At 44.8% G+C, this 27,636-nt stretch overlaps 62 pseudogenes; all 62 read right to left on the bottom strand.

Moving 5' to 3' along the window:
- Nucleotides 1-11: 11 nt before the first annotated feature.
- On the bottom strand, nt 12-130 carry LOC142719088 (5S ribosomal RNA; annotated as a pseudogene).
- A 67-nt stretch (nt 131-197) lies between these two features.
- LOC142718837 (5S ribosomal RNA) lies at nt 198-316 on the bottom strand (annotated as a pseudogene).
- Nucleotides 317-383: 67 nt separating this feature from the next.
- LOC142718766 (5S ribosomal RNA) lies at nt 384-502 on the bottom strand (annotated as a pseudogene).
- Nucleotides 503-569: 67 nt separating this feature from the next.
- LOC142718899 (5S ribosomal RNA) lies at nt 570-688 on the bottom strand (annotated as a pseudogene).
- A 253-nt stretch (nt 689-941) lies between these two features.
- On the bottom strand, nt 942-1,060 carry LOC142718993 (5S ribosomal RNA; annotated as a pseudogene).
- Nucleotides 1,061-1,127: 67 nt separating this feature from the next.
- LOC142718866 (5S ribosomal RNA) lies at nt 1,128-1,246 on the bottom strand (annotated as a pseudogene).
- A 67-nt stretch (nt 1,247-1,313) lies between these two features.
- LOC142718821 (5S ribosomal RNA) lies at nt 1,314-1,432 on the bottom strand (annotated as a pseudogene).
- Nucleotides 1,433-1,499: 67 nt separating this feature from the next.
- Nucleotides 1,500-1,618, bottom strand: LOC142718545 (5S ribosomal RNA; annotated as a pseudogene).
- A 67-nt stretch (nt 1,619-1,685) lies between these two features.
- On the bottom strand, nt 1,686-1,804 carry LOC142718709 (5S ribosomal RNA; annotated as a pseudogene).
- A 67-nt stretch (nt 1,805-1,871) lies between these two features.
- On the bottom strand, nt 1,872-1,990 carry LOC142718898 (5S ribosomal RNA; annotated as a pseudogene).
- A 67-nt stretch (nt 1,991-2,057) lies between these two features.
- On the bottom strand, nt 2,058-2,176 carry LOC142718491 (5S ribosomal RNA; annotated as a pseudogene).
- A 67-nt stretch (nt 2,177-2,243) lies between these two features.
- LOC142718980 (5S ribosomal RNA) lies at nt 2,244-2,362 on the bottom strand (annotated as a pseudogene).
- Nucleotides 2,363-2,429: 67 nt separating this feature from the next.
- On the bottom strand, nt 2,430-2,548 carry LOC142718911 (5S ribosomal RNA; annotated as a pseudogene).
- A 67-nt stretch (nt 2,549-2,615) lies between these two features.
- On the bottom strand, nt 2,616-2,734 carry LOC142718820 (5S ribosomal RNA; annotated as a pseudogene).
- A 67-nt stretch (nt 2,735-2,801) lies between these two features.
- LOC142719142 (5S ribosomal RNA) lies at nt 2,802-2,920 on the bottom strand (annotated as a pseudogene).
- Nucleotides 2,921-2,987: 67 nt separating this feature from the next.
- Nucleotides 2,988-3,106, bottom strand: LOC142718707 (5S ribosomal RNA; annotated as a pseudogene).
- A 67-nt stretch (nt 3,107-3,173) lies between these two features.
- LOC142718893 (5S ribosomal RNA) lies at nt 3,174-3,292 on the bottom strand (annotated as a pseudogene).
- A 67-nt stretch (nt 3,293-3,359) lies between these two features.
- Nucleotides 3,360-3,478, bottom strand: LOC142718490 (5S ribosomal RNA; annotated as a pseudogene).
- A 67-nt stretch (nt 3,479-3,545) lies between these two features.
- On the bottom strand, nt 3,546-3,664 carry LOC142718818 (5S ribosomal RNA; annotated as a pseudogene).
- A 253-nt stretch (nt 3,665-3,917) lies between these two features.
- On the bottom strand, nt 3,918-4,036 carry LOC142718964 (5S ribosomal RNA; annotated as a pseudogene).
- A 67-nt stretch (nt 4,037-4,103) lies between these two features.
- LOC142718684 (5S ribosomal RNA) lies at nt 4,104-4,222 on the bottom strand (annotated as a pseudogene).
- Nucleotides 4,223-4,289: 67 nt separating this feature from the next.
- On the bottom strand, nt 4,290-4,408 carry LOC142718924 (5S ribosomal RNA; annotated as a pseudogene).
- Nucleotides 4,409-4,475: 67 nt separating this feature from the next.
- On the bottom strand, nt 4,476-4,594 carry LOC142718922 (5S ribosomal RNA; annotated as a pseudogene).
- A 67-nt stretch (nt 4,595-4,661) lies between these two features.
- On the bottom strand, nt 4,662-4,780 carry LOC142718797 (5S ribosomal RNA; annotated as a pseudogene).
- Nucleotides 4,781-4,847: 67 nt separating this feature from the next.
- On the bottom strand, nt 4,848-4,966 carry LOC142718968 (5S ribosomal RNA; annotated as a pseudogene).
- Nucleotides 4,967-5,033: 67 nt separating this feature from the next.
- Nucleotides 5,034-5,152, bottom strand: LOC142718954 (5S ribosomal RNA; annotated as a pseudogene).
- A 67-nt stretch (nt 5,153-5,219) lies between these two features.
- Nucleotides 5,220-5,338, bottom strand: LOC142719087 (5S ribosomal RNA; annotated as a pseudogene).
- A 67-nt stretch (nt 5,339-5,405) lies between these two features.
- Nucleotides 5,406-5,524, bottom strand: LOC142718836 (5S ribosomal RNA; annotated as a pseudogene).
- Nucleotides 5,525-5,591: 67 nt separating this feature from the next.
- LOC142718765 (5S ribosomal RNA) lies at nt 5,592-5,710 on the bottom strand (annotated as a pseudogene).
- Nucleotides 5,711-5,777: 67 nt separating this feature from the next.
- LOC142719136 (5S ribosomal RNA) lies at nt 5,778-5,896 on the bottom strand (annotated as a pseudogene).
- Nucleotides 5,897-6,149: 253 nt separating this feature from the next.
- LOC142718882 (5S ribosomal RNA) lies at nt 6,150-6,268 on the bottom strand (annotated as a pseudogene).
- A 67-nt stretch (nt 6,269-6,335) lies between these two features.
- Nucleotides 6,336-6,454, bottom strand: LOC142718817 (5S ribosomal RNA; annotated as a pseudogene).
- A 67-nt stretch (nt 6,455-6,521) lies between these two features.
- LOC142718863 (5S ribosomal RNA) lies at nt 6,522-6,640 on the bottom strand (annotated as a pseudogene).
- Nucleotides 6,641-6,707: 67 nt separating this feature from the next.
- LOC142718962 (5S ribosomal RNA) lies at nt 6,708-6,826 on the bottom strand (annotated as a pseudogene).
- Nucleotides 6,827-6,893: 67 nt separating this feature from the next.
- On the bottom strand, nt 6,894-7,012 carry LOC142718700 (5S ribosomal RNA; annotated as a pseudogene).
- A 67-nt stretch (nt 7,013-7,079) lies between these two features.
- On the bottom strand, nt 7,080-7,198 carry LOC142719125 (5S ribosomal RNA; annotated as a pseudogene).
- Nucleotides 7,199-7,265: 67 nt separating this feature from the next.
- LOC142718940 (5S ribosomal RNA) lies at nt 7,266-7,384 on the bottom strand (annotated as a pseudogene).
- A 253-nt stretch (nt 7,385-7,637) lies between these two features.
- On the bottom strand, nt 7,638-7,756 carry LOC142719114 (5S ribosomal RNA; annotated as a pseudogene).
- A 67-nt stretch (nt 7,757-7,823) lies between these two features.
- On the bottom strand, nt 7,824-7,942 carry LOC142718816 (5S ribosomal RNA; annotated as a pseudogene).
- A 67-nt stretch (nt 7,943-8,009) lies between these two features.
- On the bottom strand, nt 8,010-8,128 carry LOC142718865 (5S ribosomal RNA; annotated as a pseudogene).
- Nucleotides 8,129-8,195: 67 nt separating this feature from the next.
- Nucleotides 8,196-8,314, bottom strand: LOC142719036 (5S ribosomal RNA; annotated as a pseudogene).
- Nucleotides 8,315-8,381: 67 nt separating this feature from the next.
- On the bottom strand, nt 8,382-8,500 carry LOC142718973 (5S ribosomal RNA; annotated as a pseudogene).
- A 67-nt stretch (nt 8,501-8,567) lies between these two features.
- On the bottom strand, nt 8,568-8,686 carry LOC142718942 (5S ribosomal RNA; annotated as a pseudogene).
- A 67-nt stretch (nt 8,687-8,753) lies between these two features.
- LOC142718706 (5S ribosomal RNA) lies at nt 8,754-8,872 on the bottom strand (annotated as a pseudogene).
- Nucleotides 8,873-8,939: 67 nt separating this feature from the next.
- On the bottom strand, nt 8,940-9,058 carry LOC142718930 (5S ribosomal RNA; annotated as a pseudogene).
- Nucleotides 9,059-9,311: 253 nt separating this feature from the next.
- Nucleotides 9,312-9,430, bottom strand: LOC142718936 (5S ribosomal RNA; annotated as a pseudogene).
- Nucleotides 9,431-9,684: 254 nt separating this feature from the next.
- LOC142719083 (5S ribosomal RNA) lies at nt 9,685-9,803 on the bottom strand (annotated as a pseudogene).
- Nucleotides 9,804-9,870: 67 nt separating this feature from the next.
- On the bottom strand, nt 9,871-9,989 carry LOC142718910 (5S ribosomal RNA; annotated as a pseudogene).
- A 67-nt stretch (nt 9,990-10,056) lies between these two features.
- On the bottom strand, nt 10,057-10,175 carry LOC142718609 (5S ribosomal RNA; annotated as a pseudogene).
- Nucleotides 10,176-10,242: 67 nt separating this feature from the next.
- LOC142718698 (5S ribosomal RNA) lies at nt 10,243-10,361 on the bottom strand (annotated as a pseudogene).
- A 67-nt stretch (nt 10,362-10,428) lies between these two features.
- On the bottom strand, nt 10,429-10,547 carry LOC142718705 (5S ribosomal RNA; annotated as a pseudogene).
- Nucleotides 10,548-10,614: 67 nt separating this feature from the next.
- On the bottom strand, nt 10,615-10,733 carry LOC142718464 (5S ribosomal RNA; annotated as a pseudogene).
- A 67-nt stretch (nt 10,734-10,800) lies between these two features.
- Nucleotides 10,801-10,919, bottom strand: LOC142718704 (5S ribosomal RNA; annotated as a pseudogene).
- A 67-nt stretch (nt 10,920-10,986) lies between these two features.
- Nucleotides 10,987-11,105, bottom strand: LOC142719128 (5S ribosomal RNA; annotated as a pseudogene).
- Nucleotides 11,106-11,172: 67 nt separating this feature from the next.
- LOC142718997 (5S ribosomal RNA) lies at nt 11,173-11,291 on the bottom strand (annotated as a pseudogene).
- Nucleotides 11,292-11,358: 67 nt separating this feature from the next.
- LOC142719049 (5S ribosomal RNA) lies at nt 11,359-11,477 on the bottom strand (annotated as a pseudogene).
- A 67-nt stretch (nt 11,478-11,544) lies between these two features.
- LOC142718722 (5S ribosomal RNA) lies at nt 11,545-11,663 on the bottom strand (annotated as a pseudogene).
- Nucleotides 11,664-11,730: 67 nt separating this feature from the next.
- On the bottom strand, nt 11,731-11,849 carry LOC142718996 (5S ribosomal RNA; annotated as a pseudogene).
- A 67-nt stretch (nt 11,850-11,916) lies between these two features.
- Nucleotides 11,917-12,035, bottom strand: LOC142719048 (5S ribosomal RNA; annotated as a pseudogene).
- A 67-nt stretch (nt 12,036-12,102) lies between these two features.
- On the bottom strand, nt 12,103-12,221 carry LOC142718918 (5S ribosomal RNA; annotated as a pseudogene).
- A 67-nt stretch (nt 12,222-12,288) lies between these two features.
- LOC142718983 (5S ribosomal RNA) lies at nt 12,289-12,407 on the bottom strand (annotated as a pseudogene).
- A 66-nt stretch (nt 12,408-12,473) lies between these two features.
- Nucleotides 12,474-12,592, bottom strand: LOC142718906 (5S ribosomal RNA; annotated as a pseudogene).
- Nucleotides 12,593-27,636: the final 15,044 nt, after the last annotated feature.

Genomic DNA, 27,636 nt, shown 5'->3' with positions numbered 1-27,636 from the left:
ACATAATAAAAAGTCTACCGCACCACGGATTCGCAGACAGTCTCCCACACTGGTACTAGCGAGGCCTTAAGCTGTGTAACTTCTGCGATCTGACGAGAGCAGGGACATTCAGCTTAGAATGGCCATTGACATTAAATGCTTTAATCCATAGTCCTTTTTAATCGATTGTGAAACAAAATCTAAACGACATAATAAAAAGTCAACCGCACCACGGATTCCCAGACAGTCTCCCACACTCGTACTAGCGAGGCCTTAAGCTGTGTAACTTCTGCGATCTGACGAGAGCAGGCACATTCAGCTTAGAATGGCCATTGACTTTAAATGCTTTAATCCATAGTCCTATTTAATCGATTGTGAAACAAAATCTAAATGACATAATAAAAAGTCAACCGCACCACGGATTCCCAGACAGTCTCCCACACTGGTACTAGCGAGGCCTTAAGCTGTGTAACTTCTGCGATCTGACGAGAGCAGGGACATTCAGCTTAGAATGGCAATTAACATTAAATGCTTTAATCCATAGTCCTTTTTAATCGATTGTGAAACAAAATCTAAACGACATAATAAAAAGTCAACCGCACCACGGATTCCCAGACAGTCTCCCACACTGGTACTAGCGAGGACTTAAGCTGTGTAACTTCTGCGATCTGACGAGAGCAGGCACATTCAGCTTAGAATGGCCATTGACGTTAAATGCTTTAATCCATAGTCCTATTTAATCGATTGTGAAACAAAATCTAAACGACATAATAAAAAGTCAACCGCACCACGGATTCCCAGACAGTCTCCCACATTGGTACTAGCGAGGCCTTAAGCTGTGTAAGTTCTGCAATCTAACGAGAGCAGGCACATTCAGCTTAGACTGGCCATTGACATTAAATGCTTTAATCCATAGTCCTTTTTAATCGATTGTGAAACAAAATCTAAACGACATAATAAAAAGTCAACCGCACCACGGATTCCCAGACAGTCTCCCACACTGGTACTAGCGAGGCCTTAAGCTGTGTAACTTCTGCGATCTGACGAGAGCAGGCACATTCAGCTTAGAATGGCCATTGACGTTAAATGCTTTAATCCATAGTCCTTTTTAATCGATTGTGAAACAAAATCTAAACAACATAATAAAAATTCAACCGCACCACGGATTCCCAGACAGTCTCCCACACTGGTACTAGCGAGGCCTTAAGCTGTGTAACTTCTGCGATCTGACGAGAGCAGGCACATTCAGCTTAGAATGGCCATTGACATTAAATGCTTTAATCCATAGTCCTTTTTAATCGATTGTGAAACAAAATCTAAACGACATAATAAAAAGTCAACCGCACCACGGATTCCCAGACAGTCTCCCACACTGGTACTAGCGAGGCCTTAAGCTGTGTAACTTCTGCGATCTGACGAGAGCAGGGACATTCAGCTTAGAATAGCCATTGACATTAAATGCTTTAATCCATAGTCCTTTTTAATCGATTGTGAAACAAAATCTAAACGACATAATAAAAATTCAACCGCACCACGGATACCCAGACAGTCTCCCACACTGGTACTAGCGAGGCCTTAAGCTGTGTAACTTCTGCGATCTGACGAGAGCAGGCACATTCAGCTTAGAATGGCCACTGACGTTAAATGCTTTAATCCATAGTCGTTTTTAATCGATTGTGAAACAAAATCTAAATGACATAATAAAAAGTCAACCGCACCACGGATTCCCAGACAGTCTCCCACACTGGTACTAGCGAGGCCTTAAGCTGTGTAACTTCTGCGATCTGACGAGAGCAGGGACATTCAGCTTAGAATGGCCATTGACATTAAATGCTTTAATCCATAGTCCTTTTTAATCGATTGTGAAACAAAATCTAAACGACATAATAAAAAGTCAACCGCACCACGGATTCCCAGACAGTCTCCCACACTGGTACTAGCGAGGACTTAAGCTGTGTAACTTCTGCGATCTGACGAGAGCAGGCACATTCAGCTTAGAATGGCCATTGACGTTAAATGCTTTAATCCATAGTCCTATTTAATCTATTGTGAAACAAAATCTAAACGACATAATAAAAAGTCAACCGCACCACGGATTCCCAGACAGTCTCCCACATTGGTACTAGCGAGGCCTTAAGCTGTGTAAGTTCTGCGATCTAACGAGAGCAGGCACATTCAGCTTAGACTGGCCATTGACGTTAAATGCTTTAATCCATAGTCCTTTTTAATCGATTGTGAAACAAAATCTAAACGACATAATAAAAAGTCAACCGCACCACGGATTCCCAGACAGTCTCCCACACTGGTACTAGCGAGGCCTTAAGCTGTGTAACTTCTGCGATCTGACGAGAGCAGGCACATTCAGCTTAGAATGGCCATTGACGTTAAATGCTTTAATCCATAGTCCTTTTTAATCGATTGTGAAACAAAATCTAAACAACATAATAAAAATTCAACCGCACCACGGATTCCCAGACAGTCTCCCACACTGGTACTAGCGAGGCCTTAAGCTGTGTAACTTCTGCGATCTGACGAGAGCAGGCACATTCAGCTCAGAATGGCCATTGACATTAAATGCTTTAATCCATAGTCCTTTTTAATCGATTGTGAAACAAAATCTAAACGACATAATAAAAAGTCAACCGCACCACGGATTCCCAGACAGTCTCCCACACTGGTACTAGCGAGGCCTTAAGCTGTGTAACTTCTGCGATCTGACGAGAGCAGGGACATTCAGCTTAGAATAGCCATTGACATTAAATGCTTTAATCCATAGTCCTTTTTAATCGATTGTGAAACAAAATCTAAACGACATAATAAAAATTCAACCGCACCACGGATACCCAGACAGTCTCCCACACTGGTACTAGCGAGGCCTTAAGCTGTGTAACTTCTGCGATCTGACGAGAGCAGGCACATTCAGCTTAGAATGGCCATTGACGTTAAATGCTTTAATCCATAGTCGTTTTTAATCGATTGTGAAACAAAATCTAAATGACATAATAAAAAGTCAACCGCACCACGGATTCCCAGACAGTCTCCCACACTGGTACTAGCGAGGCCTTAAGCTGTGTAACTTCTGCGATCTGACGAGAGCAGGGACATTCAGCTTAGAATGGCCATTGACATTAAATGCTTTAATCCATAGTCCTTTTTAATCGATTGTGAAACAAAATCTAAACGACATAATAAAAAGTCAACCGCACCACGGATTCCCAGACAGTCTCCCACACTGGTACTAGCGAGGACTTAAGCTGTGTAACTTCTGCGATCTGACGAGAGCAGGCACATTCAGCTTAGAATGGCCATTGACGTTAAATGCTTTAATCCATAGTCCTATTTAATCTATTGTGAAACAAAATCTAAACGACATAATAAAAAGTCAACCGCACCACGGATTCCCAGACAGTCTCCCACATTGGTACTAGCGAGGCCTTAAGCTGTGTAAGTTCTGCGATCTAACGAGAGCAGGCACATTCAGCTTAGACTGGCCATTGACGTTAAATGCTTTAATCCATAGTCCTTTTTAATCGATTGTGAAACAAAATCTAAACGACATAATAAAAAGTCAACCGCACCACGGATTCCCAGACAGTCTCCCACACTGGTACTAGCGAGGCCTTAAGCTGTGTAACTTCTGCGATCTGACGAGAGCAGGGACATTCAGCTTAGAATAGCCATTGACATTAAATGCTTTAATCCATAGTCCTTTTTAATCGATTGTGAAACAAAATCTAAACGACATAATAAAAATTCAACTGCACCACGGATACCCAGACAGTCTCCCACACTGGTACTAGCGAGGCCTTAAGCTGTGTAACTTCTGCGTTCTGACGAGAGAAGGCACATTCAGCTTAGAATGGCCATTGACGTTAAATGCTTTAATCCATAGTCCTATTTAATCTATTGTGAAACAAAATCTAAACGACATAATAAAAAGTCAACCGCACCACGGATTCCCAGACACTCTCCCACACTGGTACTAGCGAGGCCTTAAGCTGTGTAACTTCTGCGTTCTGACGAGAGCAGGCACATTCAGCTTAGAATGGCCATTGACGTTAAATGCTTTAATCCATAGTCCTTTTTAATCGATTGTGAAACAAAATCTAAACGACATAATAAAAAATCAACCGCACCACGGATTCCCAGACAGTCTCCCACACTGGTACTAGCGAGGCCTTAAGCTGTGTAACTTCTGCGTTCGGATGAGAGCAGGCACATTCAGCTTAGAATGGCCATTGACGTTAAATCCTTTAATCCATAGTCCTATTTAATCTATTGTGAAACAAAATCTTAACGACATAATAAAAAGTCAAGCGCACCACGGATTCCCAGACAGTCTCCCACACTGGTACTAGCGAGGCCTTAAGCTGTGTAACTTCTGCGATCTGACGAGAGCAGGCACATTCAGCTTAGAATGGCCATTGACGTTAAATCCTTTAATCCATAGTCCTATTTAATCTATTGTGAAACAAAATCTAAACGACATAATAAAAAGTCAAGCGCACCACGGATTCCCAGACAGTCTCCCACACTGGTACTAGCGAGGCCTTAAGCTGTGTAACTTCTGCGATCTGACGAGAGCAGGCACATTCAGCTTAGAATGGCCATTGACATTAAATGCTTTAATCCATAGTCCTATTTAATCTATTGTGAAACAAAATCTAAACGACATAATAAAAAGGCAACCGCACCACGGATTCCCAGACAGTCTCCCACACTGGTACTAGCGAGGCCTTAAGCTGTGTAACTTCTGCGATCTGACGAGAGCAGGCACATTCAGCTTAGAATGGCCATTGACATTAAATGCTTTAATCCATAGTCCTATTTAATCTATTGTGAAACAAAATCTAAACGACATAATAAAAAGTCAACCGCACCACGGATTCCCAGACAGTCTCCCACACTGGTACTAGCGAGGCCTTAAGCTGTGTAACTTCTGCGATCTGACGAGAGCAGGCACATTCAGCTTAGAATGGCCATTGACATTAAATGGTTTAATCCATAGTCCTTTTTAATCGATTGTGAAACAAAATCTAAACGACATAATAAAAAGTCAACCGCACCACGGATTCCCAGACAGTCTCCCACACTGGTACTAGCGAGGCCTTAAGCTGTGTAACTTCTGCGATCTGACGAGAGCAGGCACATTCAGCTTAGAATGGCCATTGACATTAAATGCTTTAATCCATAGTCCTTTTTAATCGATTGTGAAACAAAATCTAAACGACATAATAAAAAGTCTACCGCACCACGGATTCGCAGACAGTCTCCCACACTGGTACTAGCGAGGCCTTAAGCTGTGTAACTTCTGCGATCTGACGAGAGCAGGGACATTCAGCTTAGAATGGCCATTGACATTAAATGCTTTAATCCATAGTCCTTTTTAATCGATTGTGAAACAAAATCTAAACGACATAATAAAAAGTCAACCGCACCACGGATTCCCAGACAGTCTCCCACACTCGTACTAGCGAGGCCTTAAGCTGTGTAACTTCTGCGATCTGACGAGAGCAGGCACATTCAGCTTAGAATGGCCATTGACGTTAAATGCTTTAATCCATAGTCCTATTTAATCGATTGTGAAACAAAATCTAAATGACATAATAAAAAGTCAACCGCACCACGGATTCCCAGACAGTCTCCCACACTGGTACTAGCGAGGCCTTAAGCTGTGTAACTTCTGCGATCTGACGAGAGCAGGGACATTCAGCTTAGAATGGCAATTAACATTAAATGCTTTAATCCATAGTCCTTTTTAATCGATTGTGAAACAAAATCTAAACGACATAATAAAAAGTCAGCCGCACCACGGATTCCCAGACAGTCTCCCACACTGGTACTAGCGAGGACTTAAGCTGTGTAACTTCTGCGATCTGACGAGAGCAGGCACATTCAGCTTAGAATGGCCATTGACGTTAAATGCTTTAATCCATAGTCCTATTTAATCGATTGTGAAACAAAATCTAAACGACATAATAAAAAGTCAACCGCACCACGGATTCCCAGACAGTCTCCCACATTGGTACTAGCGAGGCCTTAAGCTGTGTAAGTTCTGCAATCTAACGAGAGCAGGCACATTCAGCTTAGACTGGCCATTGACATTAAATGCTTTAATCCATAGTCCTTTTTAATCGATTGTGAAACAAAATCTAAACGACATAATAAAAAGTCAACCGCACCACGGATTCCCAGACAGTCTCCCACACTGGTACTAGCGAGGCCTTAAGCTGTGTAACTTCTGCGATCTGACGAGAGCAGGCACATTCAGCTTAGCATGGCCATTGACATTAAATGCTTTAATCCATAGTCCTTTTTAATCGATTGTGAAACAAAATCTAAACGACATAATAAAAAGTCAACCGCACCACGGATTCCCAGACAGTCTCCCACACTGGTACTAGCGAGGCCTTAAGCTGTGTAACTTCTGCGATCTGACGAGAGCAGGGACATTCAGCTTAGAATAGCCATTGACATTAAATGCTTTAATCCATAGTCCTTTTTAATCGATTGTGAAACAAAATCTAAACGACATAATAAAAATTCAACCGCACCACGGATTCCCAGACAGTCTCCCACACTGGTACTAGCGAGGCCTTAAGCTGTGTAACTTCTGCGATCTGACGAGAGCAGGCACATTCAGCTTAGAATGGCCATTGACATTAAATGCTTTAATCCATAGTCCTATTTAATCTATTGTGAAACAAAATCTAAACGACATAATAAAAAGTCAACCGCACCACTGATTCCCAGACAGTCTCCCACACTCGTACTAGCGAGGCCTTAAGCTGTGTAACTTCTGCGTTCTGACGAGAGCAGGCACATTCAGCTTAGAATGGCCATTGACATTAAAAGCCTTAATCCATAGTCCTATTTAATCTATTGTGAAACAAAATCTAAACAACATAATAAAAAGCCAACCGCACCACGGATTCCCAGACAGTCTCCCACACTGGTACTAGCGAGGCCTTAAGCTGTGTAACTTCTGCGATCTGACGAGAGCAGGCACATTCAGCTTAGAATGGCCATTGACATTATATTCTTTAATCCATAGTCCTTTTTAATCGATTGTGAAACAAAATCTAAACGACATAACAAAAAGTCAACCGCACCACGGATTGCCAGACAGTCTCCCACACTGGTACTAGCGAGGCCTTAAGCTGTGTAACTTCTGCGATCTGACGAGAGCAGGGACATTCAGCTTAGAATGGCCATTGACATTAAATGCTTTAATCCATAGTCCTTTTTAATCGATTGTGAAACAAAATCTAAACGACATAATAAAAAGTCAACCGCACCACGGATTCCCAGACAGTCTCCCACACTGGTACTAGCGAGGCCTTAAGCTGTGTAACTTCTGCGATCTGACGAGAGCAGTCACATTCAGCTTAGAATGGCCATTGACGTTAAATGCTTTAATCCATAGTCCTATTTAATCTATTGTGAAACAAAATCTAAACGACATAATAAAAAGTCAACCGCACCACGGATTCCCAGACAGTCTCCCACATTGGTACTAGCGAGGCGTTAAGCTGTGTAAGTTCTGCGATCTAACAAGAGCAGGCACATTCAGCTTAGACTGGCCATTGACATTAAATGCTTTAATCCATAGTCCTTTTTAATCGATTGTGAAACAAAATCTAAACGACATAATAAAAAGTCAACCGCACCACGGATTCCCAGACAGTCTCCCACACTGGTACTAGCGAGGCCTTAAGCCGTGTAACTTCTGCGATCTGACGAGAGCAGGGACATTCAGCTTAGAATAGCCATTGCCATTAAATGCTTTAATCCATAGTCCTTTTTAATCGATTGTGAAACAAAATCTAAACGACATAATAAAAAGTCAACCGCACCACGGATTCCCAGACAGTCTCCCACACTGGTACTAGCGAGGCCTTAAGCTGTGTAACTTCTGCGATCTGACGAGAGCAGGGACATTCAGCTTAGAATAGCCATTGACATTAAATGCTTTAATCCATAGTCCTTTTTAATCGATTGTGAAACAAAATCTAAACGACATAATAAAAATTCAACCGCACCACGGATTCCCAGACAGTCTCCCACACTGGTACTAGCGAGGCCTTAAGCTGTGTAACTTCTGCGATCTGACGAGAGCAGGCACATTCAGCTTAGAATGGCCATTGACATTAAATGCTTTAATCCATAGTCCTATTTAATCTATTGTGAAACAAAATCTAAACGACATAATAAAAAGTCAACCGCACCACTGATTCCCAGACAGTCTCCCACACTCGTACTAGCGAGGCCTTAAGCTGTGTAACTTCTGCGATCTGACGAGAGCAGGCACATTCAGCTTAGAATGGCCATTGACATTAAAAGCCTTAATCCATAGTCCTATTTAATCTATTGTGAAACAAAATCTAAACAACATAATAAAAAGCCAACCGCACCACGGATTCCCAGACAGTCTCCCACACTGGTACTAGCAAGGCCTTAAGCTGTGTAACTTCTGCGATCTGACGAGAGCAGGCACATTCAGCTTAGAATGGCCACTGACATTAAATGCTTTAATCCATAGTCCTTTTTAATCGATTGTGAAACAAAATCGAAACGACATAATAAAAAGTCAACCGCACCACGGATTCCCAGACAGTCTCCCACACTGGTACTAGCGAGGCCTTAAGCTGTGTAACTTCTGCGATCTGACGAGAGCAGGCACATTCAGCTTAGAATGGCCATTGACATTATATTCTTTAATCCATAGTCCTTTTTAATCGATTGTGAAACAAAATCTAAACGACATAACAAAAAGTCAACCGCACCACGGATTCCCAGACAGTCTCCCACACTGGTACTAGCGAGGCCTTAAGCTGTGTAACTTCTGCGATCTGACGAGAGCAGGGACATTCAGCTTAGAATGGCCATTGACATTAAATGCTTTAATCCATAGTCCTTTTTAATCGATTGTGAAACAAAATCTAAACGACATAATAAAAAGTCAACCGCACCACGGATTCCCAGACAGTCTCCCACACTGGTACTAGCGAGGCCTTAAGCTGTGTAACTTCTGCGATCTGACGAGAGCAGGCACATTCAGCTTAGAATGGCCATTGACGTTAAATGCTTTAATCCATAGTCCTATTTAATCTATTGTGAAACAAAATCTAAACGACATAATAAAAAGTCAACCGCACCACGGATTCCCAGACAGTCTCCCACATTGGTACTAGCGAGGCGTTAAGCTGTGCAAGTTCTGCGATCTAACAAGAGCAGGCACATTCAGCTTAGACTGGCCATTGACATTAAATGCTTTAATCCATAGTCCTTTTTAATCGATTGTGAAACAAAATCTAAACGACATAATAAAAAGTCAACCGCACCACGGATTCCCAGACAGTCTCCCACACTGGTACTAGCGAGGCCTTAAGCCGTGTAACTTCTGCGATCTGACGAGAGCAGGGACATTCAGCTTAGAATAGCCATTGACATTAAATGCTTTAATCCATAGTCCTTTTTAATCGATTGTGAAACAAAATCTAAACGACATAATAAAAATTCAACCGCACCACGGATTCCCAGACAGTCTCCCACACTGGTACTAGCGAGGCCTTAAGCTGTGTAACTTCTGCGATCTGTCGAGAGCAGGCACATTCAAGCTTAGAATGGCCATTGACGTTAAATGCTTTAATCCATAGTCCTATTTAATCTATTGTGAAACAAAATCTAAACGACATAATAAAAAGTCAACCGCACCAATGATTCCCAGACAGTCTCCCACACTGGTACTAGCGAGGCCTTAAGCTGTGTAACTTCTGCGATCTGACGAGAGCAGGCACATTCAGCTTAGAATGGCCATTGACGTTAAATGCTTTAATCCATAGTCCTATTTAATCTATTGTGAAACAAAATCTAAACAACATAATAAAAAGCCAACCGCACCACGGATTCCCAGACAGTCACCCACACTGGTACTAGCGAGGCCTTAAGCTGTGTAACTTCTGCAATCTGACGAGAGCAGGCACATTCAGCTTAGAATGGCCATTGACATTAAATGCTTTAATCCATAGTCCTTTTTAATCGATTGTGAAACAAAATCTAAACGACATAATAAAAATTTAACCGCACCACGGATTCCCAGACAGTCTCCCACACTGGTACTAGCGAGGCCTTAAGCTTTGTAACTTCTGCGATCTGACGAGAGCAGGCACATTCAGCTTAGAATGGCCATTGACGTTAAATGCTTTAATCCATAGTCCTATTTAATCTATTGTGAAACAAAATCTAAACGACATAATAAAAAGGCAACCGCACCACGGATTCCCAGACAGTCTCCCACACTGGTACTAGCGAGGCCTTAAGCTGTGTAACTTCTGCGATCTGACGAGAGCAGGCACATTCAGCTTAGAATGGCCGTTGACATTAAAAGCCTTAATCCATAGTCCTATTTAATCTATTGTGAAACAAAATCTAAACAACATAATAAAAAGTCAACCGCACCACGGATTCCCAGACAGTCTCCCACACTGGTACTAGCGAGGCCTTAAGCTGTGTAACTTCTGCGATCTGACGAGAGCAGGGACATTCAGCTTAGAATGGCCATTGACATTAAATGCTTTAAGCCATAGTCCTTTTTAATCGATTGTGAAACAAAATCTAAACGACATAATAAAAAGTCAACCACACCACGGATTCCCAGACAGTCTCCCACACTGGTACGAACGAGGCCTTAAGCTGTGTAACTTCTGCGATCTGACGAGAGCAGGCACATTCATCTTAGAATGGCCATTGACATTAAATGCTTTAATCCATAGTCCTTTTTAATCGATAGTGAAACATAATCTAAACGACATAATAAAAAGTCAACCGCACCACGGATTCCCAGACAGTCTCCCACACTGGTACTAGCGAGGCCTTAAGCTGTGTAACTTCTGCGATCTGACGAGAGCAGGGACATTCAGCTTAGAATGGCCATTGACATTAAATGCTTTAAGCCATAGTCCTTTTTAATCGATTGTGAAACAAAATCTAAACGACATAATAAAAAGTCAACCACACCACGGATTGCCAGACAGTCTCCCACACTGGTACTAACGAGGCCTTAAGCTGTGTAACTTCTGCGATCTGACGAGAGCAGGCACATTCAGCTTAGAATGGCCATTGACATTAAATGCTTTAATCCATAGTCCTTTTTAATCGATTGTGAAACATAATCTAAACGACATAATAAAAAGTCAACCGCACCACGGATTCCCAGACAGTCTCCCACACTGGTACTAGCAAGGCCTTAAGCTGTGTAACTTCTGCGATCTGCTGAGAGCAGGCACATTCAGCTTAGAATGGCCATTGACATTAAAAGCCTTAATCCATAGTCCTATTTAATCTATTGTGAAACAAAATCTAAACGACATAATAAAAATTCAACCGCACCACGGATTCCCAGACAGTCTCCCACACTGGTACTAGCGAGGCCTTAAGCTGTGTAACTTCTGTGTTCTGACGAGAGCAGGCACATTCAGCTTAGAATGGCCATTGACGTTAAATTCTTTAATCCATAGTCCTATTTAATCTATTGTGAAACAAAATCTAAACGACATAATAAAAAGTCAACCGCACCACGGATTCCCAGACAGTCTCCCACACTGGTACTAACGAGGCCTTAAGCTGTGTAACTTCTGCGATCTGACGAGAGCAGGCACATTCAGCTTAGAATGGCCATTGACATTAAATGCTTTAATCCATAGTCCTTTTTAATCGATTGTGAAACATAATCTAAACGACATAATAAAAAGTCAACCGCACCACGGATTCCCAGACAGTCTCCCACACTGGTACTAGCAAGGCCTTAAGCTGTGTAACTTCTGCGATCTGCTGAGAGCAGGCACATTCAGCTTAGAATGGCCATTGACATTAAAAGCCTTAATCCATAGTCCTATTTAATCTATTGTGAAACAAAATCTAAACGACATAATAAAAATTCAACCGCACCACGGATTCCCAGACAGTCTCCCACACTGGTACTAGCGAGGCCTTAAGCTGTGTAACTTCTGTGTTCTGACGAGAGCAGGCACATTCAGCTTAGAATGGCCATTGACGTTAAATTCTTTAATCCATAGTCCTATTTAATCTATTGTGAAACAAAATCTAAACGACATAATAAAAAGTCAACCGCACCACGGATTCCCAGACAGTCTCCCACACTGGTACTAGCGAGGCCTTAAGCTGTGTAACTTCTGCGATCTGACGAGAGCAGGCACATTCAGCTTAGAATGGCCATTGACATTAAATGCTTTAATCCATAGTCCTTTTTAATCGATTGTGAAACAAAATCTAAACGACATAATAAAAAGTCAACCGCACCACGGATTCCCAGACAGTCTCCCACACTGGTACTAGCGAGGCCTTAAGCTGTGTAACTTCTGCGATCTGACGAGGGCAGGGACATTCAGCTTAGAATGGCCATTGACATTAAATGCTTTAATCCATAGTCCTTTTAATCGATTGTGAAACAAAATCTAAACGACATAATAAAAAGTCAACCGCACCACGGATTCCCAGACAGTCTCCCACACTGGTACTAGCGAGGCCTTAAGCTGTGTAACTTCTGCGATCTGACGAGAGCAGGCACATTCAGCTTAGAATGGCCATTGACAATAAATGCTTCTGAGGCTAATTCTTGAACCGTAAGTCTTAGACGCTTGATCTTGGCGGCATTCGTCTCAGCGCCTGGCAATTAGTATAGAAGCACTGTCTTTGACTTCTCTGGATGTTTCCCAGGCGAGCTATTGACAAGTAAATCCTAGACGCTCGATCTTGGTTATTTTCGCTTTCGCGGCTGGCAGCAAAGTTCAGAACCATGTTTCTGTGAATAACTCTTGAACCGTAAGTCACAGACGCTCGCTCTTGGATGCATTCGTTTCAGCTCGTGGCAGGCAGTCTAAAAAAACACTATCTTGGACTTCTCTGGATGTTTCCCAGGCGAGCTATTGGCAGCATGTTCAAAACCACTGTTTCTGAGGCTAATTCTTGAACCGTAAGTCATAGACGCTCGATCTTGGCGGCATTCGTCTCAGCGCCTGGCAATTAGTATAGAAGCACTGTTTCCCACTGTTTCTGAGGCTAATTCTTGAACCGTAAGTCTTAGACGCTTGATCTTGGCGGCATTCGTCTCAGCGCCTGGCAATTAGTATAGAAGCACTGTCTTTGACTTATCTGAATGTTTCCCAGGCGAGCTATTCACAAGTAAATCCTAGACGCTCGATCTTGGTTACTTTCGCTTTCGCGGCTGGCAGCAAAGTTCAGAACCATGTTTCTGTGAATAACTCTTGAACCGTAAGTCATAGACGCTCGATCTTGGCGGCATTCGTCTCTGCACCTGGAAATTAGTATAGAAGCACTGTTTCCCACTGTTTCTGAGGCTAATTCTTGAACCGTAAGTCATAGACTCTCGATCTTGGCGGCATTCGTCTCAGCGCCTGGCAATTAGTATAGAAGCACTGTCTTTGACTTCACTGGATGTTTCCCAGGCGAGCTATTGACAAGTAAATCCTAGACGCTCGATCTTGGTTATTTTCGCTTTCGCGGCTGGCAGCAAAGTTCAGAACCATGTTTATGAGAATAACTTTTGAACCGTAAGTCACAGACGCTCGCTCTTGGCTGCATTCGTTTCAGCTCGTGGCAGCCAGTCTAAAAAAAAACACTATCTTGGACTTCTCTGGATGTTTCCCAGGCGAGCTATTGGCAGCATGTTCAGAACCACTGTTTCTGAGGCTAATTATTGAACCGTAAGTCATAGACGCTCGATCTTGGCGGCATTCGTCTCAGCGCCTGGCAATTAGTATAGAAGCACTGTCTTTGACTTCTCTGGATGTTTCCCAGGCGAGCTATTGACAAGTAAATCCTAGACGCTCGATCTTGGTTATTTTCGCTTTCGCGGCTTGGCAGCAAAGTTCAGAACCATGTTTCTGTGAATAACTCTTGAATCGTAAGTCACAGACGCTCGCTCTTGGCTGCATTCGTTTCAGCTCGTGGCAGCCAGCCTAAAAAACACTATCTTGGACTTCTCTGGATGTTTCCCAGGCGAGCTATTGGCAGCATGTTTTGAACCACTGTTTCTGAGGCTAATTCTTGAACCGTAAGTCATAGACGCTCGATCTTGGCGGCATTCGTCTCAGCGCCTGGCAATTAGTATAGAAGCACTGTTTCCCACTGTTTCTGAGGCTAATTCTTGAACCGTAAGTCTTAGACGCTTGATCTTGGCGGCATTCGTCTCAGCGCCTGGCAATTAGTATAGAAGCACTGTCTTTGACTTCTCTGGATGTTTCCCAGGCGAGCTATTCACAAGTAAATCCTAGACGCTCGATCTTGGTTACTTTCGCTTTCGCGGCTGGCAGCAAAGTTCAGAACCATGTTTCTGTGAATAACTCTTGAACCGTAAGTCACAGACGCTCGCTCTTGGCTGCATGCGTTTCAGCTCGTGGCAGCCAGTCTAAAAAAACACTATCTTGGACTTCTCTGGATGTTTCCCAGGCGAGCTATTGGCAGCATGTTCAGAACCACTGTTTCTGAGGCTAATTCTTGAACCGTAAGTCATAGACGCTCGATCTTGGCGGCATTCGTCTCAGCGCCTGGCAATTAGTATAGAAGCACTGTTTCCCACTGTTTCTGAGGCTAATTCTTGAACCGTAAGTCTTAGACGCTTGATCTTGGCGGCATTCGTCTCAGCGCCTGGCAATTAGTGGAGAAGCACTGTCTTTGACTTATCTGAAAGTTTCCCAGGCGAGCTATTCACAAGTAAATCCTAGACGCTCGATCTTGGTTACTTTCGCGGCTGGCAGCAAAGTTCAGAACCATGTTTCTGTGAATAACTCTTGAACCGTAAGTCACAGACGCTCGCTCTTGGCTGCATGCGTTTCAGCTCGTGGCAGCCAGTCTAAAAAAACACTATCTTGGACTTCTCTGGATGTTTCCCAGGCGAGCTATTGGCAGCATGTTCAGAACCACTGTTTCTGAGGCTAATTCTTGAACCGTAAGTCATAGACGCTCGATCTTGGCGGCATTCGTCTCAGCGCCTGGCAATTAGTATAGAAGCACTGTTTCCCACTGTTTCTGAGGCTAATTCTTGAACCGTAAGTCATAGACGCTCGATCTTGGCGGCATTCGTCTCAGCGCCTGGCAATTAGTATAGAAGCACTGTTTCCCACTGTTTCTGAGGCTAATTCTTGAACCGTAAGTCTTAGACGCTTGATCTTGGCGGCATTCGTCTCAGCGCCTGGCAATTAGTATAGAAGCACTGTCTTTGACTTATCTGAATGTTTCCCAGGCGAGCTATTCACAAGTAAATCCTAGACGCTCGATCTTGGTTACTTTCGCTTTCGCGGCTGGCAGCAAAGTTCAGAACCATGTTTCTGTGAATAACTCTTGAACCGTAAGTCATAGACGCTCGATCTTGGCGGCATTCGTCTCTGCACCTGGAAATTAGTATAGAAGCACTGTTTCCCACTGTTTCTGAGGCTAATTCTTGAACCGTAAGTCATAGACTCTCGATCTTGGCGGCATTCGTCTCAGCGCCTGGCAATTAGTATAGAAGCACTGTCTTTGACTTCACTGGATGTTTCCCAGGCGAGCTATTGACAAGTAAATCCTAGACGCTCGATCTTGGTTATTTTCGCTTTCGCGGCTGGCAGCAAAGTTCAGAACCATGTTTATGAGAATAACTTTTGAAACGTAAGTCACAGACGCTCGCTCTTGGCTGCATTCGTTTCAGCTCGTGGCAGCCAGTCTAAAAAAAAACACTATCTTGGACTTCTCTGGATGTTTCCCAGGCGAGCTATTGGCAGCATGTTCAGAACCACTGTTTCTGAGGCTAATTATTGAACCGTAAGTCATAGACGCTCGATCTTGGCGGCATTCGTCTCAGCGCCTGGCAATTAGTGTAGAAGCACTGTCTTTGACTTCTCTGGATGTTTCCCAGGCGAGCTATTGACAAGTAAATCCTAGACGCTCGATCTTGGTTATTTTCGCTTTCGCGGCTGGCAGCAAAGTTCAGAACCATGTTTCTGTGAATAACTCTTGAATCGTAAGTCACAGACGCTCGCTCTTGGCTGCATTCGTTTCAGCTCGTGGCAGCCAGTCTAAAAAACACTATCTTGGACTTCTCTGGATGTTTCCCAGGCGAGCTATTGGCAGCATGTTTTGAACCACTGTTTCTGAGGCTAATTCTTGAACCGTAAGTCATAGACGCTCGATCTTGGCGGCATTCGTCTCAGCGCCTGGCAATTAGTATAGAAGCACTGTTTCCCACTGTTTCTGAGGCTAATTCTTGAACCGTAAGTCTTAGACGCTTGATCTTGGCGGCATTCGTCTCAGCGCCTGGCAATTAGTATAGAAGCACTGTCTTTGACTTCTCTGGATGTTTTCCAGGCGAGCTATTCACAAGTAAATCCTAGACGCTCGATCTTGGTTGCTTTCGCTTTCGCGGCTGGCAGCAAAGTTCAGAACCATGTTTATGTGAATAACTTTTGAACCGTAAGTCACAGACGCTCGCTCTTGGCTGCATTCGTTTCAGCTCGTTGCAGCCAGTCTAAAAAAAACACTATCTTGGACTTCTCTGTATGTTTCCCAGGCGAGCTATTGGCAGCATGTTCAAAACCACTGTTTCTGAGGCTAATTTTTGAACCGTAAGTCATAGACGCTCGATCTTGGCGGCATTCGTCTCAGCGCCTGGCAATTAGTATAGAAGCACTGTTTCCCACTGTTTCTGAGGCTAATTCTTGAACCGTAAGTCTTAGACGCTTGATCTTGGCGGCATTCGTCTCAGCGCCTGGCAATTAGTGGAGAAGCACTGTCTTTGACTTATCTGAAAGTTTCCCAGGCGAGCTATTCACAAGTAAATCCTAGACGCTCGATCTTGGTTACTTTCGCTTTCGCGGCTGGCAGCAAAGTTCAGAACCATGTTTCTGTGAATAACTCTTGAACCGTAAGTCACAGACGCTCGCTCTTGGCTGCATGCGTTTCAGCTCGTGGCAGCCAGTCTAAAAAAAACACTATCTTGGACTTCTCTGGATGTTTCCCAGGCGAGCTATTAGCAGCATGTTCAGAACCACTGTTTCTGAGGCTAATTCTTGAACCGTAAGTCATAGACGCTCGATCTTGGCGGCATTCGTCTCAGCGCCTGGCAATTAGTATAGAAGCACTGTCTTTGACTTCTCTGGATGTTTCCCAGGCGAGCTATTGACAAGTAAATCCTAGACGCTCGATCTTGGTTACTTTCGCTTTCGCGGCTGGCAGCAAAGTTCAGAACCATGTTTCTGTGAATAACTCTTGAACCGTAAGTCACAGACGCTCGCTCTTGGCTGCATTCGTTTCAGCTCGTGGCAGGCAGTCTAAAAAAACACTATCTTGGACTTCTCTGGATGTTTCCCAGGCGAGCTATTGGCAGCATGTTCAAAACCACTGTTTCTGAGGCTAATTCTTGAACCGTAAGTCATAGACGCTCGATCTTGGCGGCATTCGTCTCAGCGCCTGGCAATTAGTATAGAAGCACTGTTTCCCACTGTTTCTGAGGCTAATTCTTGAACCGTAAGTCTTAGACGCTTGATCTTGGCGGCATTCGTCTCAGCGCCTGGCAATTAGTATAGAAGCACTGTCTTTGACTTATCTGAATGTTTCCCAGGCGAGCTATTCACAAGTAAATCCTAGACGCTCGATCTTGGTTACTTTCGCTTTCGCGGCTGGCAGCAAAGTTCAGAACCATGTTTCTGTGAATAACTCTTGAACCGTAAGTCATAGACGCTCGATCTTGGCGGCATTCGTCTCTGCACCTGGAAATTAGTATAGAAGCACTGTTTCCCACTGTTTCTGAGGCTAATTCTTGAACCGTAAGTCATAGACTCTCGATCTTGGCGGCATTCGTCTCAGCGCCTGGCAATTAGTATAGAAGCACTGTCTTTGACTTCACTGGATGTTTCCCAGGCGAGCTATTGACAAGTAAATCCTAGACGCTCGATCTTGGTTATTTTCGCTTTCGCGGCTGGCAGCAAAGTTCAGAACCATGTTTATGAGAATAACTTTTGAACCGTAAGTCACAGACGCTCGCTCTTGGCTGCATTCGTTTAAGCTCGTGGCAGCCAGTCTAAAAAAACACTATCTTGGACTTCTCTGGATGTTTCCCAGGCGAGCTATTGGCAGCATGTTCAAAACCACTGTTTCTGAGGCTAATTCTTGAACCGTAAGTCATAGACGCTCGATCTTGGCGGCATTCGTCTCAGCGCCTGGCAATTAGTATAGAAGCACTGTTTCCCACTGTTTCTGAGGCTAATTCTTGAACCGTAAGTCTTAGACGCTTGATCTTGGCGGCATTCGTCTCAGCGCCTGGCAATTAGTATAGAAGCACTGTCTTTGACTTCTCTGGATGTTTCCCAGGCGAGCTATTCACAAGTAAATCCTAGACGCTCTTTCTTGGTTACTTTCGCGGCTGGCAGCAAAGTTCAGAACCATGTTTCTGTGAATAACTCTTGAACCGTAAGTCATAGACGCTCGATCTTGGCGGCATTCGTCTCTGCACCTGGAAATTAGTATAGAAGCACTGTTTCCCACTGTTTCTGAGGCTAATTCTTGAACCGTAAGTCATAGACTCTCGATCTTGGCGGCATTCGTCTCAGCGCCTGGCAATTAGTATAGAAGCACTGTCTTTGACTTCACTGGATGTTTCCCAGGCGAGCTATTGACAAGTAAATCCTAGACGCTCGATCTTGGTTATTTTCGCTTTCGCGGCTGGCAGCAAAGTTCAGAACCATGTTTATGAGAATAACTTTTGAACCGTAAGTCACAGACGCTCGCTCTTGGCTGCATTCGTTTCAGCTCGTGGCAGCCAGTCTAAAAAAAAACACTATCTTGGACTTCTCTGGATGTTTCCCAGGCGAGCTATTGGCAGCATGTTCAGAACCACTGTTTCTGAGGCTAATTATTGAACCGTAAGTCATAGACGCTCGATCTTGGCGGCATTCGTCTCAGCGCCTGGCAATTAGTATAGAAGCACTGTCTTTGACTTCTCTGGATGTTTCCCAGGCGAGCTATTGACAAGTAAATCCTAGACGCTCGATCTTGGTTATTTTCGCTTTCGCGGCTGGCAGCAAAGTTCAGAACCATGTTTCTGTGAATAACTCTTGAATCGTAAGTCACAGACGCTCGCTCTTGGCTGCATTCGTTTCAGCTCGTGGCAGCCAGTCTAAAAAACACTATCTTGGACTTCTCTGGATGTTTCCCAGGCGAGCTATTGGCAGCATGTTTTGAACCACTGTTTCTGAGGCTAATTCTTGAACCGTAAGTCATAGACGCTCGATCTTGGCGGCATTCGTCTCAGCGCCTGGCAATTAGTATAGAAGCACTGTTTCCCACTGTTTCTGAGGCTAATTCTTGAACCGTAAGTCTTAGACGCTTGATCTTGGCGGCATTCGTCTCAGCGCCTGGCAATTAGTATGGAAGCACTGTCTTTGACTTCTCTGGATGTTTTCCAGGCGAGCTATTCACAAGTAAATCCTAGACGCTCGATCTTGGTTGCTTTCGCTTTCGCGGCTGGCAGCAAAGTTCAGAACCATGTTTATGTGAATAACTTTTGAACCGTAAGTCACAGACGCTCGCTCTTGGCTGCATTCGTTTCAGCTCGTTGCAGCCAGTCTAAAAAAAACACTATCTTGGACTTCTCTGTATGTTTCCCAGGCGAGCTATTGGCAGCATGTTCAAAACCACTGTTTCTGAGGCTAATTCTTGAACCGTAAGTCATAGACGCTCGATCTTGGCGGCATTCGTCTCAGCGCCTGGCAATTAGTATAGAAGCACTGTTTCCCACTGTTTCTGAGGCTAATTCTTGAACCGTAAGTCTTAGACGCTTGATCTTGGCGGCATTCGTCTCAGCGCCTGGCAATTAGTGGAGAAGCACTGTCTTTGACTTATCTGAAAGTTTCCCAGGCGAGCTATTCACAAGTAAATCCTAGACGCTCGATCTTGGTTACTTTCGCTTTCGCGGCTGGCAGCAAAGTTCAGAACCATGTTTCTGTGAATAACTCTTGAACCGTAAGTCACAGACGCTCGCTCTTGGCTGCATGCGTTTCAGCTCGTGGCAGCCAGTCTAAAAAAAACACTATCTTGGACTTCTCTGGATGTTTCCCAGGCGAGCTATTGGCAGCATGTTCAGAACCACTGTTTCTGAGGCTAATTCTTGAACCGTAAGTCATAGACGCTCGATCTTGGCGGCATTCGTCTCAGCGCCTGGCAATTAGTATAGAAGCACTGTTTCCCACTGTTTCTGAGGCTAATTCTTGAACCGTAAGTCATAGACGCTCGATCTTGGCGGCATTCGTCTCAGCGCCTGGCAATTAGTATAGAAGCACTGTTTCCCACTGTTTCTGAGGCTAATTCTTGAACCGTAAGTCTTAGACGCTTGATCTTGGCGGCATTCGTCTCAGCGCCTGGCAATTAGTATAGAAGCACTGTCTTTGACTTATCTGAATGTTTCCCAGGCGAGCTATTCACAAGTAAATCCTAGACGCTCGATCTTGGTTACTTTCGCTTTCGCGGCTGGCAGCAAAGTTCAGAACCATGTTTCTGTGAATAACTTTTGAACCGTAAGTCATAGACGCTCGATCTTGGCGGCATTCGTCTCTGCACCTGGAAATTAGTATAGAAGCACTGTTTCCCACTGTTTCTGAGGCTAATTCTTGAACCGTAAGTCATAGACTCTCGATCTTGGCGGCATTCGTCTCAGCGCCTGGCAATTAGTATAGAAGCACTGTCTTTGACTTCACTGGATGTTTCCCAGGCGAGCTATTGACAAGTAAATCCTAGACGCTCGATCTTGGTTATTTTCGCTTTCGCGGCTGGCAGCAAAGTTCAGAACCATGTTTATGAGAATAACTTTTGAACCGTAAGTCACAGACGCTCGCTCTTGGCTGCATTCGTTTCAGCTCGTGGCAGCCAGTCTAAAAAAAACACTATCTTGGACTTCTCTGGATGTTTCCCAGGCGAGCTATTGGCAGCATGTTCAGAACCACTGTTTCTGAGGCTAATTATTGAACCGTAAGTCATAGACGCTCGATCTTGGCGGCATTCGTCTCAGCGCCTGGCAATTAGTATAGAAGCACTGTCTTTGACTTCTCTGGATGTTTCCCAGGCGAGCTATTGACAAGTAAATCCTAGACGCTCGATCTTGGTTATTTTCGCTTTCGCGGCTGGCAGCAAAGTTCAGAACCATGTTTCTGTGAATAACTCTTGAATCGTAAGTCACAGACGCTCGCTCTTGGCTGCATTCGTTTCAGCTCGTGGCAGCCAGTCTAAAAAACACTATCTTGGACTTCTCTGGATGTTTCCCAGGCGAGCTATTGGCAGCATGTTTTGAACCACTGTTTCTGAGGCTAATTCTTGAACCGTAAGTCATAGACGCTCGATCTTGGCGGCATTCGTCTCAGCGCCTGGCAATTAGTATAGAAGCACTGTTTCCCACTGTTTCTGAGGCTAATTCTTGAACCGTAAGTCTTAGACGCTTGATCTTGGCGGCATTCGTCTCAGCGCCTGGCAATTAGTGGAGAAGCACTGTCTTTGACTTATCTGAAAGTTTCCCAGGCGAGCTATTCACAAGTAAATCCTAGACGCTCGATCTTGGTTGCTTTCGCTTTCGCGGCTGGCAGCAAAGTTCAGAACCATGTTTCTGTGAATAACTCTTGAACCGTAAGTCACAGACGCTCGCTCTTGGCTGCATGCGTTTCAGCTCGTGGCAGCCAGTCTAAAAAAACACTATCTTGGACTTCTCTGGATGTTTCCCAGGCGAGCTATTGGCAGCATGTTCAGAACCACTGTTTCTGAGGCTAATTCTTGAACCGTAAGTCATAGACGCTCGATCTTGGCGGCATTCGTCTCAGCGCCTGGCAATTAGTATAGAAGCACTGCTTCCCACTGTTTCTGAGGCTAATTCTTGAACCGTAAGTCATAGATGCTCGATCTTGGCGGCATTCGTCTCAGCGCCTGGCAATTAGTATAGAAGCACTGTTTCCCACTGTTTCTGAGGCTAATTCTTGAACCGTAAGTCGTAGACGCTTGATCTTGGCGGCATTCGTCTCAGCGCCTGGCAATTAGTATAGAACCACTGTCTTTGACTTCTCTGGATGTTTTCCAGGCGAGCTATTCACAAGTAAATCCTAGACGCTCGATCTTGGTTGCTTTCGCTTTCGCGGCTGGCAGCAAAGTTCAGAACCATGTTTATGTGAATAACTTTTGAACCGTAAGTCACAGACGCTCGCTCTTGGCTGCATTCGTTTCAGCTCGTGGCAGCCAGTCTAAAAAAACACTATCTTGGACTTCTGTGGATGTTTCCCCGGCGAGCTATTGGCAGCATGTTCAAAACCACTGTTTCTGAGGCTAATTCTTGAACCGTAAGTCATAGACGCTCGATCTTGGCGGCATTCGTCTCAGCGCCTGGCAATTAGTATAGAAGCACTGTTTCCCACTGTTTCTGAGGCTAATTCTTGAACCGTAAGTCATAGACTCTCGATCTTGGCGGCATTCGTCTCAGCGCCTGGCAATTAGTATAGAAGCACTGTCTTTGACTTCACTGGATGTTTCCCAGGCGAGCTATTGACAAGTAAATCCTAGACGCTCGATCTTGGTTATTTTCGCTTTCGCGGCCGGCAGCAAAGTTCAGAACCATGTTTCTGTGAATAACTCTTGAACCGTAAGTCACAGACGCTCGCTCTTGGCTGCATTCGTTTCAGCTCGTGGCAGCCAGTCTAAAAAAAACACTATCTTGGACTTCTCTGGATGTTTCCCAGGCGAGCTATTGGCAGCATGTTCAGAACCACTGTTTCTGAGGCTAATTATTGAACCGTAAGTCATAGACGCTCGATCTTGGCGGCATTCGTCTCAGCGCCTGGCAATTAGTATAGAAGCACTGTCTTTGACTTCTCTGGATGTTTCCCAGGCGAGCTATTGACAAGTAAATCCTAGACGCTCGCTCTTGGTTATTTTCGCTTTCGCGGCTGGCAGCAAAGTTCAGAACCATGTTTCTGTGAATAACTCTTGAACCGTAAGTCACAGACGCTCGCTCTTGGCTGCATGCGTTTCAGCTCGTGGCAGCCAGTATAAAAAAAACACTATCTTGGACTTCTCTGGATGTTTCCCAGGCGAGCTATTGGCAGCATGTTCAGAACCACTGTTTCTGAGGCTAATTCTTGAACCGTAAGTCATAGACGCTCGATCTTGGCGGCATTCGTCTCAGCGCCTGGCAATTAGTATAGAAGCACTGTTTCCCACTGTTTCTGAGGCTAATTCTTGAACCGTAAGTCATAGACGCTCGATCTTGGCGGCATTCGTCTCAGCGCCTGGCAATTAGTATAGAAGCACTGTTTCCCACTGTTTCTGAGGCTAATTCTTGAACCGTAAGTCTTAGACGCTTGATCTTGGCGGCATTCGTCTCAGCGCCTGGCAATTAGTATAGAAGCACTGTCTTTGACTTTTCTGGATGTTTTTCAGGCGAGCTATTCACAAGTAAATCCTAGACGCTCGATCTTGGTTGCTTTCGCTTTCGCGGCTGGCAGCAAAGTTCAGAACCATGTTTATGTGAATAACTTTTGAACCGTAAGTCACAGACGCTCGCTCTTGGCTGCATTCGTTTCAGCTCGTGGCAGCCAGTCTAAAAAAAACACTATCTTGGACTTCTCTGTATGTTTCCCAGGCGAGCTATTGGCAGCATGTTCAAAACCACTGTTTCTGAGGCTAATTCTTGAACCGTAAGTCATAGACGCTCGATCTTGGCGGCATTCGTCTCAGCGCCTGGCAATTAGTATAGAAGCACTGTTTCCCACTGTTTCTGAGGCTAATTCTTGAACCGTAAGTCTTAGACGCTTGATCTTGGCGGCATTCGTCTCAGCGCCTGGCAATTAGTGGAGAAGCACTGTCTTTGACTTATCTGAAAGTTTCCCAGGCGAGCTATTCACAAGTAAATCCTAGACGCTCGATCTTGGTTACTTTCGCTTTCGCGGCTGGCAGCAAAGTTCAGAACCATGTTTCTGTGAATAACTCTTGAACCGTAAGTCACAGACGCTCGCTCTTGGCTGCATGCGTTTCAGCTCGTGGCAGCCAGTCTAAAAAAACACTATCTTGGACTTCTCTGGATGTTTCCCAGGCGAGCTATTGGCAGCATGTTCAGAACCACTGTTTCTGAGGCTAATTCTTGAACCGTAAGTCATAGACGCTCGATCTTGGCGGCATTCGTCTCAGCGCCTGGCAATTAGTATAGAAGCACTGTCTTTGACTTCTCTGGATGTTTCCCAGGCGAGCTATTGACAAGTAAATCCTAGACGCTCGATCTTGGTTATTTTCGCTTTCGCGGCTGGCAGCAAAGTTCAGAACCATGTTTCTGTGAATAACTCTTGAACCGTAAGTCACAGACGCTCGCTCTTGGCTGCATTCGTTTCAGCTCGTGGCAGCCAGTCTAAAAAAAACACTATCTTGGACTTCTCTGGATGTTTCCCAGGCGAGCTATTGGCAGCATGTTCAGAACCACTGTTTCTGAGGCTAATTATTGAACCGTAAGTCATAGACGCTCGATCTTGGCGGCATTCGTCTCAGCGCCTGGCAATTAGTATAGAAGCACTGTCTTTGACTTCTCTGGATGTTTCCCAGGCGAGCTATTGACAGCATGTTCAAAACCACTGTTTCTGAGGCTAATTCTTGAACCGTAAGTCATAGACGCTCGATCTTGGCGGCATTCGTCTCAGCGCCTGGCAATTAGTATAGAAGCACTGTTTCCCACTGTTTCTGAGGCTAATTCTTGAACCGTAAGTCTTAGACGCTTGATCTTGGCGGCATTCGTCTCAGCGCCTGGCAATTAGTATAGAAGCACTGTCTTTGACTTCTCTGGATGTTTCCCAGGCGAGCTATTCACATGTAAATCCTAGACGCTCGATCTTGGTTACTTTCGCTTTCGCGGCTGGCAGCAAAGTTCAGAACCATGTTTCTGTGAATAACTCTTGAACCGTAAGTCACAGACGCTCGCTCTTGGCTGCATGCGTTTCAGCTCGTGGCAGCCAGTCTAAAAAAACACTATCTTGGACTTCTCTGGATGTTTCCCAGGCGAGCTATTGGCAGCATGTTCAGAACCACTGTTTCTGAGGCTAATTCTTGAACCGTAAGTCATAGACGCTCGATCTTGGCGGCATTCGTCTCAGCGCCTGGCAATTAGTATAGAAGCACTGTTTCCCACTGTTTCTGAGGCTAATTCTTGAACCGTAAGTCATAGACGCTCGATCTTGGCGGCATTCGTCTCAGCGCCTGGCAATTAGTATAGAAGCACTGTTTCCCACTGTTTCTGAGGCTAATTCTTGAACCGTAAGTCATAGACTCTCGATCTTGGCGGCATTCGTCTCAGCGCCTGGCAATTAGTATAGAAGCACTGTCTTTGACTTCACTGGATGTTTCCCAGGCGAGCTATTGACAAGTAAATCCTAGACGCTCGATCTTGGTTATTTTCGCTTTCGCGGCTGGCAGCAAAGTTCAGAACCATGTTTATGAGAATAACTTTTGAACCGTAAGTCACAGACGCTCGCTCTTGGCTGCATTCGTTTCAGCTCGTGGCAGCCAGTCTAAAAAAAACACTATCTTGGACTTCTCTGGATGTTTCCCAGGCGAGCTATTGGCAGCATGTTCAGAACCACTGTTTCTGAGGCTAATTATTGAACCGTAAGTCATAGACGCTCGATCTTGGCGGCATTCGTCTCAGCGCCTGGCAATTAGTATAGAAGCACTGTCTTTGACTTCTCTGGATGTTTCCCAGGCGAGCTATTGACAAGTAAATCCTAGACGCTCGATCTTGGTTATTTTCGCTTTCGCGGCTGGCAGCAAAGTTCCGAACCATGTTTCTGTGAATAACTCTTGAACCGTAAGTCACAGACGCTCGCTCTTGGCTGCATTCGTTTCAGCTCGTGGCAGCCAGTCTAAAAAAAACACTATCTTGGACTTCTCTGGATGTTTCCCAGGCGAGCTATTGGCAGCATGTTTTGAACCACTGTTTCTGAGGCTAATTCTTGAACCGTAAGTCATAGACGCTCGATCTTGGCGGCATTCGTCTCAGCGCCTGGCAATTAGTATAGAAGCACTGTTTCCCACTGTTTCTGAGGCTAATTCTTGAACCGTAAGTCTTAGACGCTTGATCTTGGCGGCATTCGTCTCAGCGCCTGGCAATTAGTATAGAAGCACTGTCTTTGACTTCTCTGGATGTTTCCCAGGCGAGCTATTCACAAGTAAATCCTAGACGCTCGATCTTGGTTACTTTCGCTTTCGCGGCTGGCAGCAAAGTTCAGAACCATGTTTCTGTGAATAACTCTTGAACCGTAAGTCACAGACGCTCGCTCTTGGCTGCATGCGGTTCAGCTCGTGGCAGCCAGTCTAAAAAAACACTATCTTGGACTTCTCTGGATGTTTCCCAGGCGAGCTATTGGCAGCATGTTCAGAACCACTGTTTCTGAGGCTAATTCTTGAACCGTAAGTCATAGACGCTCGATCTTGGCGGCATTCGTCTCAGCGCCTGGCAATTAGTATAGAAGCACTGTTTCCCACTGTTTCTGAGGCTAATTCTTGAACCGTAAGTCATAGACGCTCGATCTTGGCGGCATTCGTCTCAGCGCCTGGCAATTAGTATAGAAGCACTGTTTCCCACTGTTTCTGAGGCTAATTCTTGAACCGTAAGTCATAGACGCTCGATCTTGGCGGCATTCGTCTCAGCGCCTGGCAATTAGTATAGAAGCACTGTTTCCCACTGTTTCTGAGGCTAATTCTTGAACCGTAAGTCATAGACTCTCGATCTTGGCGGCATTCGTCTCAGCGCCTGGCAATTAGTATAGAAGCACTGTCTTTGACTTCACTGGATGTTTCCCAGGCGAGCTATTGACAAGTAAATCCTAGACGCTCGATCTTGGTTATTTTCGCTTTCGCGGCTGGCAGCAAAGTTCAGAACCATGTTTATGAGAATAACTTTTGAACCGTAAGTCACAGACGCTCGCTCTTGGCTGCATTCGTTTCAGCTCGTGGCAGCCAGTCTAAAAAAAACACTATCTTGGACTTCTCTGGATGTTTCCCAGGCGAGCTATTGGCAGCATGTTCAGAACCACTGTTTCTGAGGCTAATTATTGAACCGTAAGTCATAGACGCTCGATCTTGGCGGCATTCGTCTCAGCGCCTGGCAATTAGTATAGAAGCACTGTCTTTGACTTCTCTGGATGTTTCCCAGGCGAGCTATTGACAAGTAAATCCTAGACGCTCGATCTTGGTTATTTTCGCTTTCGCGGCTGGCAGCAAAGTTCAGAACCATGTTTCTGTGAATAACTCTTGAATCGTAAGTCACAGACGCTCGCTCTTGGCTGCATTCGTTTCAGCTCGTGGCAGCCAGTCTAAAAAACACTATCTTGGACTTCTCTGGATGTTTCCCAGGCGAGCTATTGGCAGCATGTTTTGAACCACTGTTTCTGAGGCTAATTCTTGAACCGTAAGTCATAGACGCTCGATCTTGGCGGCATTCGTCTCAGCGCCTGGCAATTAGTATAGAAGCACTGTTTCCCACTGTTTCTGAGGCTAATTCTTGAACCGTAAGTCTTAGACGCTTGATCTTGGCGGCATTCGTCTCAGCGCCTGGCAATTAGTGGAGAAGCACTG

This window comes from Rhinoderma darwinii, unplaced genomic scaffold (genome assembly GCF_050947455.1).
Source record: "Rhinoderma darwinii isolate aRhiDar2 unplaced genomic scaffold, aRhiDar2.hap1 Scaffold_469, whole genome shotgun sequence".
Classification (NCBI taxonomy): domain Eukaryota; kingdom Metazoa; phylum Chordata; class Amphibia; order Anura; family Rhinodermatidae; genus Rhinoderma; species Rhinoderma darwinii.
Note: the sequence above shows the minus strand (reverse complement) of the source record. Positions and strands in the feature narration are given on the sequence as shown.